This window comes from Dipodomys ordii, unplaced genomic scaffold (genome assembly GCF_000151885.1).
Source record: "Dipodomys ordii isolate 6190 unplaced genomic scaffold, Dord_2.0 Scaffold8, whole genome shotgun sequence".
NCBI lineage: Eukaryota > Metazoa > Chordata > Mammalia > Rodentia > Heteromyidae > Dipodomys > Dipodomys ordii.
In genome coordinates, this window is record NW_012267224.1 from 31,609,023 (window position 1) to 31,625,931 (window position 16,909).

The window sequence follows — 16,909 nt, forward strand, 5'->3', positions numbered from 1 at the left end:
AAAAACAAATCGTTTAAATAGGGATACAGGTGGATCCATTGAAACAATGAGATGTACAAGTCATTATGTCAAAAACGAACTTTACAACTTTGGTGGCGAGTGGGGGGGGGGCGGGGGAAGGATGTGAAGGGATGGGAAGAGGAACAAAGAGGAGGCTACAATTCTTGATAAGAAATGTACTCATTATCTTGCCTATGTAATTGTAACTCCTCTGTATGGTATTTTCACAATAAAAAAAAATCTCATAGACTTTCCTGACTTGGGCTGACTTTAACTACGATCTTCATGTCTCAGCTTCCTGAGTACCTAAGATTATAGGTCCAAACCACTGGTATCCAGCTAGTTGGAACTTTTTTGCCTTTTTTTCCCCATAGGGATGCAATTTTCTCTACATATTGATTCCTTTTTTTTTTCTTTTTTTTACAATATCTCTATTTTATCTTTAGGTTAGTTGAACAAAGATGCTGCTTTGTTCTAGGTGAAATTTGTAAGTGACTTGGGGATACAGAAGCAGGAAACTAGGTTGGTCTACATTTTAAGATTTGGACATGTAGATTTAACTGTACATTTCATTTTATCTGCAACTTGTGGAACTCATGGGAAAAAATTAGAGATCTGAAGCATAATAGTAGCACTATTTGGAAGTTTTTTTTTTTCAATGGTGCTTTCAGCAGTATTTTATGAAATGATTTTGAGTCCTATTTCATATTCTAAAGAGTCCTAAAATCATGCTACTTCTTTGCAGTGAATTAATTGCCAAACATCTTTCTAGTTTTGAATTTGTTTCTGTTTCTTAGTTTTTAGTCCTATAGTAAGATTACTATTCCAAAGTTCATACATTACTTTTTTATTCACTATGTATTTATTATTGTATTGATATTGGCCAAGACTGAGGGCTAGATAATACAGAACAATAAAAAAATGTGTATTTGAACCCTACTGCCTTTTTGGTGGGAGTGTAAACTTGTTTAACCACTGTGGAAAGCAGTATGGAGGGTCCTCAAAAGACTATACATCGGGCTTCCCTATGATCTAGCAATCCCACTTTTGGTTATTTACCCAAAAAATCACAAACAAGGCCATACTAAAGCTTCCAGTACAACTATATTTATCGCACCATTATTCACCATAGTTAAGATATGGAACCAAACCAGATGCCCCTCAATAGATGAATGGATCAAGACAATGTTTTATATATATATATATATATATATATATATATAATGGAATTCTATACCTCCATCAGAAAGAATGACATTGCCGCATTTATTAGGAAATGGAAAAAGACTAGGAAAAATTATATTAAGTGAAGTAAGCTAGGGACAAAGAAACATAGGTCCCGTGGTTTCCCTTTTCTGCAAAAACTAGTATATGTCTAGGAGAAGCAGAAGAGGGTCAAAAGCTATGTACATATGACCATATAACCTGATGCTAAGTGAAATGACTCTCAAGATAAGGACACAGAGTTTTTATCTTTCTTGCTGTTGTTTTTAATGTTCTTATAATATAATGTGTGATTTTTATTTTTTGTTTCTTTGTATGTTCTTCCCCCATGGTATAACCCCTGTTGTCACTGTATTTGATTCTGGTGCTCTGCATTTTGTATATACATTTTTCTAATTTGGGGAGGGGAAGGGAAATAACAAAATGCTGAAATAATGATACAGTATATGACCCATTGTAACAATGAGATGTACAAGACACTAGGTTGACAACTTTATAACATTGTGTGGGCAGGGGGAGGGAGGAGTTGGGAGTTGGGGAGGAAAGGAATGGTAGGGGAAAAACAAAGGAGGGGGTAGCAATGCTTAATAGGAAATGGACTTATTACCTTGCCCATGTAACTGTAACCCCTCGGTACAGTATCTTTACAATAAAAATATATATTTGAGAAAAATATGTCCCTGTTCCATGAATCTTAAGACCATTTGAGAGAGATTGTCAAAAAATTGCAAATATTCTAAATAGCTTTATAGTTAGAATAGTCAAATTATGGAGACATGGGACTACAAAGGAAGCTCAGGTAGGTTCTACTAAAAATAAAATTTATAGTGAGACTTAAATGATAAGTAAGAAAAAGCTTCCCTAGACTTGTGATATATTCCCCTTGGGATGATCTCAGAGAAGAACAAGTACAGTAATAACTCTGACAGAAACATATTCAGCTTATTTGGGGTGGGGATGGGGGTGGCAGAGAAAAGGTCAGTAGAGCTGACATTTAGTGTGGCAGACCAGGTAGGGTAAAAGCAGACAGAATCTAAATTATATAGGCCCCTGAAATGTCAGGACAAGAACTTGGATTTTCTTTTACTTTCTTGTAAATCATGTAGAGAGCTCTAAGAAGTGAGGATGACATATCTGATTTACATTATATAACATTTATCCTTATGGCTGAGCAGGCTGGACAATGAACTGAGAGTGAGCTGGGGGAAAGAGGAGAAGGTAAATGATCAGTTATGAGGTTATTGAGGTTTTCTAGGAAAGATAATCAGGTGCCTGGAAGACAGGAACAGTTAGCTGCAAACAGAACTTGAGTGATTTAGGAAATGATTTGGAGTTTTGTTACTTTATTCTCTCAGCCATTGAAGATTTCTTTCTTTTTTAATTGGGGCACATTTTGCCATCAAATTAAGAAGTTCTATCTATCATCTGTCTATTATCTAGATTATATATAATCTGTAAATATTTTATGATAAAATATCTATCAATAAGTATAGATATACATACATGTATTTTGTTTTTATATTATATAATTTATTATATATTATACTTTATTTGCTATAATATACAAACATCACATATAAGTCACATGTAACATTATATTATATATTGTATATTTATGTATTATATAAATCTTATATTTCATTATACATATAGACCAAAACATATGTCTATCTATAGATAAATATATTTTTTCTGGGAACTATGGAAAAAGAATTTTTAAAGGTTAGGTGATCTTTTCATGATAATATATAATTTGAATTATATATGGTGTTAAGCTTCCTCCAGTACTTGTTAGGAGTATTTATTCATCGTCTGGAAAAATATAACATATAGACATATAATTTGCAGAAATACAAACTCCATTGATTTTGATTTCTTTGTTTAATTTTTATTGATATTATAAAACTGATGTACAAAGGGATTAAAACTACATAATTCAAATAAAGAGTAAATTTCTTTTTGGATATTGTTACCACTTCCTTGTTCTTTCCCAGTTTTCCCCCATGTCCCCACAAGTTGTACAGCTCACTTTCAACACAGCATTGAGTGAGTACCAATGCTGCATTTGCTCACCTTTTGTCCCTCCATTTCTGTGCCCCCCACCTTTCAAAAGATAGGTAAATAAACAAACATGACAAGGAGAACAAAAAAAGAAACAGCGACAAATAAAATACCTTGTTTCTGTTTCCTGGAGTTCCTTTTAGTAAATATTACTTTATATGATCAGATGCATATAGGCATTATGCCCTTGTGTTCCTCTCTTAAGAATATCCTCCTTCGGGGGAAGGGAAAAAACAAATCGTTTAAATAGGGATACAGGTGGATCCATTGAAACAATGAGATGTACAAGTCATTATGTCAAAAACGAACTTTACAACTTTGGTGAAAGGGAGAGGAGGTTTGGGTGGGGGCGGGGGCGGGGAGGATGAGATGGGAAGGGGAAACAAAGGAGGAGGCTACAATGCTTGATAAGAAATGCACTTATTATCTTGCCCATGTAAATGTAAGCCCTCTGTACAGTATTTTCATAATTAAAAAAAAGAATATCCTCTTTCGGTCTCACTGAGTTTGAATACCTAGAGTGCTGTTTAATTTATCATGTCCTCATGTATTTTACCTCTAGCTTCCTCTTATGAGAGAAAGATTTTAATTTCTAAATTCCCTTATAGTTCAGAAAAGTTTGGTTACTGAGATTGTTCTTTTATTGTCTGTGAAGCTAAATTGCCTATTTTCTACCATTAATATGCTTCATAGAGCTAATTCTGGACAATGACATATATAGCCGATTAATATCTTTGCTATCTCTACCACTAAAAAAATTAGCAAAACAGATAGAGCATATTTCTTTTGAACATATATACCAGTATCATAGTACATTGTAACATAGGTATGACCCAAAGATTAATAGGATCATTACATAGCCTTTCACCATGTAATATTTCAGTGTTGTTAGAGTGTATTCGTTATGTACTGCCAAGGTCCTTTAGGGATTAAAGAAGTGCTAGAAATGAATTTCCCTATATCAAAAGCTATTAACTTGCTTCTTTTCTTTTTACATGTTATATGTTAGTTGGCTTCTCTTTGTCTACTGGGTGTAATGCAGTTTGGAAGGACACAATAAGAATGAATTACTAGATTTAAATGCAGATTAGTAATGAGATAAGTAGCTATGTCCCAGACATATTTTGTGATTACAGAATGAAAAGCAAAGTTTGAAGATTGTAACTTCTTCCCTAGGTAGAGAATCCAGAATCTTGATCAGTTTTATAATCTGGCATGCTAAAACTTTTAATGGCAATTTTTTTCCCTGAAGTCATTTTAATCTTCTCCAGATTGATATAAATCTTCAAGATAAGTTGTTTCTATGCATTATAAAAAAAGAATAGTCTTGTAAATAAATGATTTTTATGTTTAATATTTCAGTAACTTTGAAAGAAGATTGTTTTCAACCATACTTGAGATATAAACAGAAGGTGTAAATTTCAGATCTGATTTTGCTAATGGGCCAAACTTTTACTTTATCAGAGCTCTAAATACCACATAAGCAAAAAGACTAAAATATTCTGCCCTGCCTTTCTCTCCTGATTATTTTATTTATTTATTTATTTATTTATTTTTGGTCTGGTCATGGGGCCTGAACTCTGGGCCTGGGCACTGGCCCTCAGCTCTTCAGCTCAAGGCTAGTGCTCTACCACTTGATCCACAGTGCCACTTCAGGCTTTTTTCTTTTTGCTTATGTGGTGCTGAGGAATCAAACCCAGGGCCTCATGCATGCAAGCAAGTGCTCTACCAGTGAGCCACCTTCCCAGCCCATCTCCTGGTTATTTTCATGAGCAGTTGAGGTATGCTTGGGAAAGATGGGATATAGTGAACTAGTATGATAATTGTAGGATTTGAGCTGTCACTCCTTTTCAGAAGAATTAACTGCAGCACTAGCTGCTGTGGAGTTAGCTTACCTTTTCTACAACATGATAGAGGCAATGTCAAAAGAGTCTAAAGTGAAATGTCATGTGTTCTTGACCAGGATGAAGATTCTGCATCACCTCGGTGCATTACTGCTGTATTCTAGTGCAACACAGTGCTCTTCCCAATTATCAACTCTATAAGACACTACTGTGAACATAGCTGCAAGCTCTTGCTCACTGCTTGTTAGACTAATGAATTGAGATTCAATGTATTACACTGCATTGGCATTTGACCAAACCTAAAATAAAGATAACATTTAGTAAACTATTGGTTATTTTTTTTTGCTATATAAATAATCTAACTATTATTGGGTAAAAATTGTTATTCCTTTGCAATTAGGTAAGGTAGGGTATTTAGGCCTGTCTAACTTCCAATTTTGACAATAAAAGTTTCAACACTATAAGTACATTAAGAACAATAGTGATATTTTTGTTTCTTTTGTATGTTCTTCCCCCATGGTATAACTCCTGTTTTCACTGTATTTGCTTCCTGTGCCCTGCATCTTGTATATACACTTTTCTAATTTGGGGAGGGGAAGGGAAATAACAAAATGCTGAAATAAGGATACAGGTTGGCCCATTGTAACAATGAGATGTACAAGACAGTATGTTGAAAATAAACTTGATAACTTGCGGGTGGGGGAGGGAGGAGTTGGGGAGGTGGGGAAGGACGGGATGGTAGGGGAAAGAACCAAAAGAGTGGGTAACAATGCTCGATAGGAAATGTACTCATTACCGTACTCATGTAACTATAACCCCTCTATACACTATTTTTACAATAATAAAATATTTTTAAAAAGTTTCAACATGTATTTAGACACCTGTTACCTTTGCTCTGATTGTGTTGTGTGTCCCCTCCACTCCTTTTATTTATAGATGCATATGTTTGAATCCTAAATTCGGTCATGACTGTGTATGAACCTATGTCTCAAGAAGATGATGAAGGTTAAATGAAGTCATAGGTATGAAGCTTCAATCTGACTCGTGTTCTAATAGAAGTCTTATTCTTCACCGAAGGACAAAGGGAGAAGTGGCCAATTATTAAAAGCGGTTGACAGCCCTCACCTGGCATGAGTCAACTTAGATTTTCTATCCTCCACAAGTATTAAACACATAATTTTTTTCTTTAAGCTACCTATTCTATGGATAGATAAGCTAACTAATATATTAATATACCTAAGGATACTTGAAGTAACTTGAACCTGAACAACATTATTGTGGTTCTTAGCTTTCTATTACTGCATACTCTGCTTAGAGAACTCCAGAGGAAAAAAAGCTAATTAGATAGTGAAAGAGATAACGAGAACAAGAATGAGATTTATTGCAAGGAATTTGTTCATATAATTTGAGGCTGCCAATGAAGAAGCTGTATGGCAAGCTAAGACTAGATTCAGGTAAGAGATTGTATTTCAGTCTTGAGTTTTAGGGCTAGTGATGTAAGCAGAATTTCTGTTGCATCCCAGAGGCAGAACATTTTCATCTTTGAGAAATATCTGTCTCTGTTCTTAAGGCCAATGGATTGAATGTTCTCTTCCCTGGAGCTAACTACCTGCAAATATTCTGTCTAAAATATAATCTTGACAGAAAGATTTGGAGTGTTGTTCAACACATGAAGTTGGCAAGCATACTGCTATGAAAATGGATACAAATAATGACTTTACACAAAACATATTATCTTGCTATTTTAATGGTCAATACCTGGAATGGCTCTTGCTTACCCAAGTGGCAGACAACTGATTTTCTGTCAAGAGTTCTAGAAGAATATCTGCTTCGTTGCCTTCTTCAGCTTCTAGTGGTTGCCCACATTCTTTGACATAGGTCTTTGTTGCTTTCCTTGCAAAGCCAGATCCTTCTCATATTGCTTTTTCACCAGTGGTGTGTCCTCATTGCATTTATAAGTGTCTTTGGCCCTTATGTTTGACCCATGTAGTTTGTTGTGAATGATAATCAGATTACTGATCTTAATTCCATTTGGAAACTTAATTTTTCTTTGCTATGAATATAACATATTATGAACCCATGATATTAGGACGTGCAAGAGTTTACAGTAATCCAGTCTTTGCCTACTGTACTACCTCATTGTCACAGACAAAGAAGCTTATGATCAGTATTGACATGTACTCTTGAAGTCAAGCACCTGCTTTAGCAGTTTCAGTTCTTCCTTTTGTTACCTGTGATTTAACTTCATTTTGACCTTGTTTTTTTCACTTTGTAAATTGGAGTAATATGGAAATACTTGTCAAGCACTCAGGAAAGTGATAAGCACATACTAGGAACTCATGAATTTCAGTCTCAGTTGTTTAGAAAATTAAAAGTAGTATAGGAATGTAGAGGGAAGGAGGTAGATATGATAGTTATCACTGTGTTCTATAGCTTTTTGATAATTTTGGGGGCACCTAGGATAACCTACTTATTCTAAAATACTTTTCAACCGGGAGACACAGTTATGGTTTCAATATATACATACATACCAATGAAACCAAAGAAGCTGCAAAATTTGGAAAAATATTCCTGGAATATGGAAATAAAGAAAGCATCAACAGAAAGGCCAAAAATATATTAACATAAGTTTTTGAGTATGAGTTTGATTTGTCTTTGCTTCCTCCTGATTTGAAGGAAGTGACAGGGTTTAAAAGAAGATAAAGTAAAATTGCTTTTGGTTATTCCTATGTATGTGTATATAATAATATACTCATGTGAACAATCTTCACATTAGAGAATCAAAAGCAAAACAGATTAGGTTTCAAAATTGACTGCAGGCATTGATTTATGTTTGTGATTCTTATGGTTAGAAATGAGAAATAATCTGCTCTTATGCTCTTAAGCTCTGACAACTCAGCAAGAAAAATGAAATAGCAGAGATTTTTAACCATAATGTATAAAAGTATATGCAAAATATTTTGTTATACGTTTTTAAGTTCATTTTAACCTATACATAATGCCATAGAGATTGAAAAAGTGTATAGATAACATGTTATATTCTCGTACCTATATCATATAATGTTTAAATCAGGTTAAATATGTCTATTTCCTCAAATTTATCATTTCTTTATGGCAAGAACATTCAAAATCCTTCTAGCTTTTTGAAACATATGACTTAACCATTATTTATAGTCAGCAGTATATATAATATCACAGCAAAACATCTTACTCCTAACTATATTTGAGGACTCACTGATCAATAACCCCCATCCCCCTCCTTTCCTCAGCCTCTTAAAACCACCATTCCACTCTCAATTTGTATGAGATTAGTTTTATTAGGTTACCCATATGAATGAATGTGGTTGTTAGTCTTGGTTGTTGACTTGATTAGAAATTTGTAAAACACACCTCTTGAAATGCATTCTGAGGGGTTGGCAGGAAGGATTAGATCATAAGGGCTCTGATCTAATCAATATATAATTCACTGATGGATCTAAAATTTGAATAGACTTGGAAAGTGGTGAAAATGTGGAAGATGGAACCTCATTGTAGGAAATCAGTCACTGTGGTTGTATTCATTGGCCCTGCTACTTTCCGTGGGCAGTTTTTGCCTTCAGCCTGCCATGAGATGTTGTATTTTTCTCCACCACATCCTTCCACTGTGATATTCTGCTTTATCACAGGCTAAGAAATATGCAACTAGCTGGCCATGAAAGGATTTCTCTGAAATCTAGAGCCTGAGTAAATCCTTCATCTGTCTCTCAGTTGTTTGGTTACAGTGACAGAAAGTCTTGACTAGTGAGATCAAGTAGAATTTGCCTTTCTGTGTCTGAGTTACTGAATATAATCTAATAATCCTCAATTTTATTCAGGCTGTCTCTAAGGACAAGATTTCATCGTTTCTGTGACTACATTTTGAAGATTTTTTTTTCTCTTTCATGGGGGGGCTTGAACTCTGGACCTGTGCACTGTCCTTCAGCTCTTCAGCTAAAGGCTAGCACTCTACCACTTGAGCCACAGCATCACTTCTAGTTTTCTGGTGGTTTATTGGAGATAAGCTGGCTTTGAACTGTGATCCTCAGATCTCAGCCTCCTGAATGTCTAGGATTACAAGTGTGAGCCATCGGCACCTTCCTAGATTTAATAATTTTTCATTCATATTTATTTTTTATTGTAAAAATACTGGATAGAAGGGTTACAGTTACATGAGTAGGGTAATGAGTATATTTCCTATTGTGCATTGTTATCTCCTCCTTAAGAACAACATATAACAATTTTTAATTATTGTCTCTTGGTTCTCACTATTTCATTAAAAATATTTAGAGGTTAGTACTTACATGGGCTCAAATAAGCAGAAGGTAACAGAACTTATGTAGTATAACCTGTTAAAATATGTTCCATGTAAAATATTAAATTCTAAGAGCCCAAAATATAATCTTTATTGTAATGGTTACAGCGAAGTTCCTGGTAAAATTGTGTGTAATTCTAATTTTATAGGTTTCTTACTGAATTCACTATTTACATTTTAGTATCATTAATTAATTAACTAGTGTGTGTGTGTGTGTGTGTGTGTGTGTGTGTGTTTCCTCTGTTGGGCAGTGTACTTGTGGTTTCCTTAACTTGTAGAAAAATGGATTCCTCATTAGCTGTTTCTTAATTATGAAATTTAAATTGGAATCTCCATTACCATCACAGTATTTCTTTTTAGTTCAGGTTTACTTACATTTTTTCTCATTAGTTTGATATATACTCTGGGGAAAAAGTTTATTATGGTTTATTTCCCAGTTTGAAACACCTTCCAATAAGCATTTCATGAATAATCTGTTAGATTCAGGTGTAAAAGGGTGAATTACTGCTTTCTTTTCTCCAGGAAGTAAATACAGACAAATATTTATGTTATGTAAATGTTGCATAAAGCTCAAAAAGACAATCTTGATCACTTTCCATTGTTAATTTTTCAGTATAGAAACAATTATTCAATATAGAAAGTATTTATCACCACGAAGACTAATTTGTTCTCAACCATTAGTACATATAAATAAAAAGGTCAATATCTGGCCCATAGTAACTAATTTTATATCAGTAATTACATAATATGGCAAAACTATGATCATTTGTTAGGTTAGTTTTGTTTAGAAGAATTTGGTTTTAATTATGTATTATTTTGCAGTATTACTGATCCCCAGATACCCAGTTATACTGGTTAAGTAGATTGAGGGGGAAAAACTGTAAGTTTCAGAGTTGTTAGTGGCCAGCCAAGAATTAGGTAAGATTTAGTAGTTTTTTGGAATTATGTTTTGTTTATTTTATTTTCATATCTTATGAAAAAGAACTCTACTTAGTCCCTTCCAACCCAACCCTTTCCTTCAGTTTTCTTAGTTTCAGAAAATATTCATTGATTATTATGACTTCATTCTCCCTCAACTTACTACTTTAGATTTCATTTTATTTAATAAGTTTTGTTTTTAATTTTTTATATTTACCATATTTCCAGTCATCATATACCACAGACTTAGCATTTTTTAATCATATTATCATGTCACATCCATGGTAATATATAAATTAAAGTAAGTGTATGAAATAATAATATAAAAAGCTGTAAAATTTAAGCATTGGTTTTATTCATATAAACCAGAAATTTATAAAACACTGTTTTTAATATTTTTAGTTGTAAGTTATTTGCAATCAAAGGAAGGCCATACAAAACAGCTTATTAGTCAATACTTTGTTAAGACTATGGTATTAAATTTTACAGTAGAAAAATATTTCAGTGAAAATATTCAGCAAGCATATCTGTGAGAGTAAATCTATTAATAAGAACAGAACCATCATTATTGTTTCTAAAATTTGCAGTTAAAATGCTGAAGTTTTGGTTTCCACATGAAAGACCTAGTGATAGGGAATAAAAATACCAGTTTATATAATGATTTTAAGAATGATATTGGAAAGGTAGATTTGTATTGGAAACTTTTAATTTTTTTTAAATTTTGGTGAACTATAGTTTAATTTTTTGGGGGTAAGATTTCAACACAGTGTGGATTTAGATTGAACTGTGAAACTCTTATTGACATTAGTGGGAATCTTTCAGCTAAATCTTCTCATGCTGTGCTGAAAATGTACCCCCTAATGTTTTTCAGCTATCATACGTGCTAAAATTGAGTTGTTGTGCTGCATAGTATAAATGCATATTTAGGCAGTTTAAAAATATTTATTTGCTATATGGTTATGGGAATTGTTACACGGAACTCAAACTCAATACTCTAGTTTTTAATGTAGAAACTAGTGGTGTCCATTGTATAAAACTATATGTTTTATTTCAAGCAAGTCAGAGATACTATGCTTCTTTCTGAATTCATTTTCTTCTTTTGCTATGATTTGTTTTAAACATGACACTAAGAGTGAGGGCATCCAATGGTGAGAAAGAATCTTAGCATTTTTCTTGTTTTCTCATGGTCTTTACTTTTAAGGCTTGATTTTTTAAAGCTTCAGACGCCTTTTATCTAGCACAGGCCACACATATTGAGTTTTACTGTGTTTTCTCCTTTATATTGCTGGTTGATATACTCACATCTATCCTATAAAGTGTGTTCCTGCAGTATTTGCTTTTCCCACTTTAGTCTTGGGATGTATTTTATCATTAAAATGTCTTACCATTGCCTGTTTTTAAAAAGTCTCCTGTAATTCTACTTTATCAGATATATGCTGTTTTGAGATGGTATCATGTAGTTATAAACCTTGTAACTTTATAGTTAACAAAAGTACTCCTTTTTTTGGACCTCAGAATATAGTAAGGGCACTTTTGCACCCATGGTTTTTGCTGCACTGTTTACCATAGCCAAATTATGAAAAGATCCCAAATGCCCTACTGTGGGTCAAATATCTATATCTATCTAACATATACTGTGTGTATATAGATATATATCACATTGTATATGCAACATATCATATATACACACATACATGCGTACATACATATAACATGCAGCAGAAATTGATTCTTGCATCATCAGAATGATTAATATTATATCAATTCCAGGGAAATGGATGAATCTGAAAAAAATATGTTAAGTAGAATAGATCAGGCTCAGAAAGATAAAGCGCATGCATTTTCTGATATTTAGAAGTTTGAACTATATTATAAACATACAGGTCAACATATACAAATCTATAGGAGCCTATATACAAACAAATTGAAGTATAGCAAATATAGGGGAGGATTCCAATGGAACTTATTACTTTAACAAATTAATAACAGGAAATTGAACTATATTGTGTCATTCCAAGTGTGGGGCTCAATAGAAAATGGTAAATGGGGAAGGGGAAGGGTGGTCAAATACAACACAAATAAATTGCACAATAAATAGATCCCAAATAAATTGCCAAAGGAAAGAAGGAATACAGTGTGATGGTGTATGAGATGGAGCAGGAGTTACAAATGATTTTTTGTTTGTTATTTGATTTGCAAAATCTGCAAACAGTCATCATCAGGAAGAATTTTCATTATGTGGCCTAAACTGAATCACTCTGCAAGTGAAACGAGGCTCTTAATACAGGACAAGAGGAAAACACAGAGACTGTACCTGCTAAAGTAAAGATGCATATTCTGCCTTATTTAGATGATAAGAGAAATAAGTTTAGTAATTGTTTTTTTTTAATTGTATCATTGGGTGGACAGTTTGGAGTAGCATAGAAGCTTTTAGAGATCTGGAAAATACAGAGAGCAGAACCATTATGACATCTGTTGATGAAATAATTAGGCCCAGTAATAGTTTTCTAATGAAGCTATCACTGTAAAATGTTCATATGCACTGGCAAATATTGGAATAATTCCAATAATTTCATTATATATTCCAATAATTTTATTATATATTGAAAGGAAAAGAGCTCAGTAATTTCTACAGAAGATAACTCAAACATTAGAGAATATGAAAACAAAGCTAATTACCCATTGCAAGGGAAAAATAGCCAAAAATTTATGTTTTAAAAATTATTTATTCAGTGTAAGTTTTTTTAATTTCAAATATAAGCAACAGTACCACCTAAGATTTAACTGAAACTTTATTTGATTATTGTATGCTATTTTATTTCTATACCAAAATTTTATATATTTAATTTGTATAAATAAAATGTCAGTTATGTTAGGTGATACAATTGGCCTCTTTTTGTACCAAGAAGGTCTCATTTGGTTGACTTGGTAGGAATATTCTTGGCCCTGCTTTTTATACTGCTTTCCATCATCTGTAAAGATGAAAACTGATCTCTAAGTCGATAGTGATTTGTCCAGTGCTTTGAATGGAATTTATCATGAGACTTGACTCCTTTCTCTGTTACGATTGACCTAGTTGAAATCATTGCCAAGAATTCTGAAATTTGGAGATTTTGGATGGCAGCAACTTACGAGCTTAATATATCAGAAGAAGGACATCAGTGATGATGTTTGTTGAGTTCCACCCACCTTCTACACAGCTAGAGAAAAACACATATTGGGCAAAAATGCCATGCCCACTGTATTTCATTTTGGTACCCTGTTATTGCATATACATTCTTTTGAATTAGGGAAGGGAATGGGAGCACAGAATAGTGAGACAAAGGACGGGGCAGGGGGAACCAATGCAACAGCGATATACACAAGATGATCTGTACAACTTGTAGTAGAGGGATTGTGGGGGAGGGAAAGTAGTAGAAAAATGATGGAAGTGATAACAATTTTGACAAGAAATGTACTTATTACCTTAGTTATGTTACTATAACCCTTCTGCATGTCACCTTGACAAGAAAAAGAGGAAGGAAGAAAAGGGGGAGGGAGGGGGGGAGGGAAGGAGGGAAGGAGGGAATGAAGGAAAGAAGGAAGGAGGGAAGGAAGGAAGGAAGGAAGGAAGGAAGGAAGGAAGGAAGGAATGAAGGAAGGAAGGAAGGAGAAATACCATGCCTAGGGATTCTAGGCATGGGTAGAAATGTTTTAAGTAAAGATAAATAAAGCAAATCAAAGAATGACAGGATAAAGGGAATTGCATCAAGCTGAAGAACTTCTTTATGGCTAGGGATATAGCTAGCAAGATAAACAGAAAGCTCACAGAACAGGAGATGCTCACTGGCTATGCTTCATATCTAAAATGTCCTTATAGCTCAAAAAATTAATTCTCCCACTGAAAACAGACCCTGAAAGAAACAGAAACCCAATTAGTAAATGGGCTAAAGACTTAAACAATGACTTCTCAGAAGAAGTAAGAATGGCCAGTGCACTCATGAAGAAATGTTCAACATCTCTCTGGCCATAAAAGAAATGCAAATCAAAACAGCATTGAGATTACACTTCACCCCCGTTAGAATGGCCATTATCAAGAAAACTATCAGTAATAGATTCTGGTATGGATGTAGCCAAAGAGAATGCTACTATAGTCTTGGTGGTAATACAAACTTGTTCAACCACTCTGGATTTTTTCTTAATATTTGTATTATTAGTGTTTTATCAGTTATGAAATATTTTACACTTCTAACATCACACTTAGCATTTGGTGAGTGTAATACGGAGGTAATTATTCTTTTAGTTTAGTCAACTCTGAAACATTATGAAATTTGAATTTGAAGTATATGCATTAAAAATAAGCTATAAACAATTTCAGCTCAGTTTCTTGTTAAATAAAAATTCATATTATAGAATTAAATAAGCATATTATTCTTTCCAGAACTTAATCATAAATCTAGCTTGAATGTATATAATCAATTTCAAAAAAATCTTTTGTTTCTTGGTCTGGGCAATATAAGCACAAGTTTTGAAGCTTTTGCCTGGTATTCTAATGAAATAAATGGGTGTGTTTACTGTACTCTAGGAGAGAACTTGTTGTTCAATAATTTGCTAAAATTTTCTGCCTTCAAGAATTTATTCCAAAATATGTTAAATCATTTGAAAAAGAGAATCTCATATGCTTTGTAAGTAGTGACAAGAGATTAATACCACAAATAAGATAGAATAGCTGGAGATTTATTTACAATTTCTATTTTGAATTACCATTATTAATTGATTTCAAAGAAATTGTCTTTTGTATGATATGATAAACACAAATTCAAACATTTGATATTAAAATATATCAGGAATCATTGATAAATTGGCTACTTGGATAATCAGACATTCTGACTAAAAGTAACTGGAAATATGTAAAGTGTGAACTATTTACCTCAATTATCAGTTTTGTTATGAATATTTTTAAAATGTTGCAGCACATTTAAGCATGGTGTAATAAAAATGATAAAGCTCTTGAACATAGATGATTACAGTGAGTATCATTTTACTTTTTCAGAATATGAAGCCTCTACTTAAAATAATTAGGAGTCCATGTGGACTCCTCTCAGTCCATTGATTTACTTACATGATAATGTTTTAAAAATAATTTATAATATATGTTCTTATCTCATGTTTTTCTCTTAAAACCTAACTACAATAAAGTTGTAGCTTTGTTGAGTGAAACAAATCATTAGTTAAGTATTGTTTCTCGTTGTGATATGTACGCATGTTTATGTGTATGTGTGTGTGTGTGTGTGTATGTAGGGAAAGCAATCTATTTATAATTTATTTTTGGCCTTAAAATGTATATACTTACATGTAGTCATGAAAACATCCTCCTACTACATAATTCTGTTGGAAAAATACCATTTTCTTCTCATGCAATTAATATTGGTTGCAAAAAAAGTGTAGCAACTAAATCTCAATGAAAATAAAACTGTCACTTCTACTTTGCAGATTCTGGCTGGAGAAAACATGCTTATATGTTAGATCAAGGTTAAAGAATTTCCTGTTTTGAAAGGTGACTATGGGGTCGTTGGCATGGTGAAAGAATATGTATTCCATTAATGGCTGAACTTCCACCTGTGTGATAAATAATATACTTTACAGAGAAGCAAATGATGAAATTCATTTCTTGTGCTTCAAGGAAGTGAGCCATGGTAAATATGGCCAATTTAACTTGAAAGCTGCCTCTTTACTAATGGCAACAATGATACAGATAAAAATGACTCATTGTTGGTCTCAGTTATAAGCATAAAAATGCTTACTGAAATTTAATTTTTTCTTACTTCGTGAAATAAGTGGAAATAAATACATAATGATAAGTCTGGTAAATACAATAGCAGTCACTATAGCTAATTTTTCCATTATAAACTAGTGTATTATGTAACACTTTATTTCAGTATCATACAGCTCCAGGAGATATGGTTTGAGCTCTAAATTTTTGAATGCAGATAAACTAATGGGATTTTGTTTTATTTTGAGTTCTAGAATTTAGGATACAAATAACCCATCTCCAATTATAGTGGTATGCTAGATTAGGAATGTATTAAATCAAAAGCTATCATAATTGTGTTGACAATTTTCATTTATATTATGGTAATTTTACTCTTGATTTGTTGTTCTATTCTTTTTTGCAAATGTTCTTTTATTGACCTTAGTATCAAATATTTTCAAAAGATAATTGCATTTTAAGAAATGCTTTTTAAAGAAATCTATTTCTCTATCTAAGGATTTGAGAAGGTAAGTTCTATGGCATTATAAAGTGGATCTACCTGGGGAATTTGTCATAAATTGCTCTCTGCCTTAAGGTGTAAACAAGAAGGAACTGTGAGAAAGACAATATGCAGGGTACAGATAGATATCACTTCTTCATAGCAAAGCTTAAAATGGTGTAGTTGGAATAAAATGAGAATTTAAATTTGCTTATTTAAGTTTTAAATTAGAAATACAAAGAGCCAAGGACCTCATCATTAAAGGAATATTGTCAGGAGCCACCTTTCTTTTCTTTTTTTTT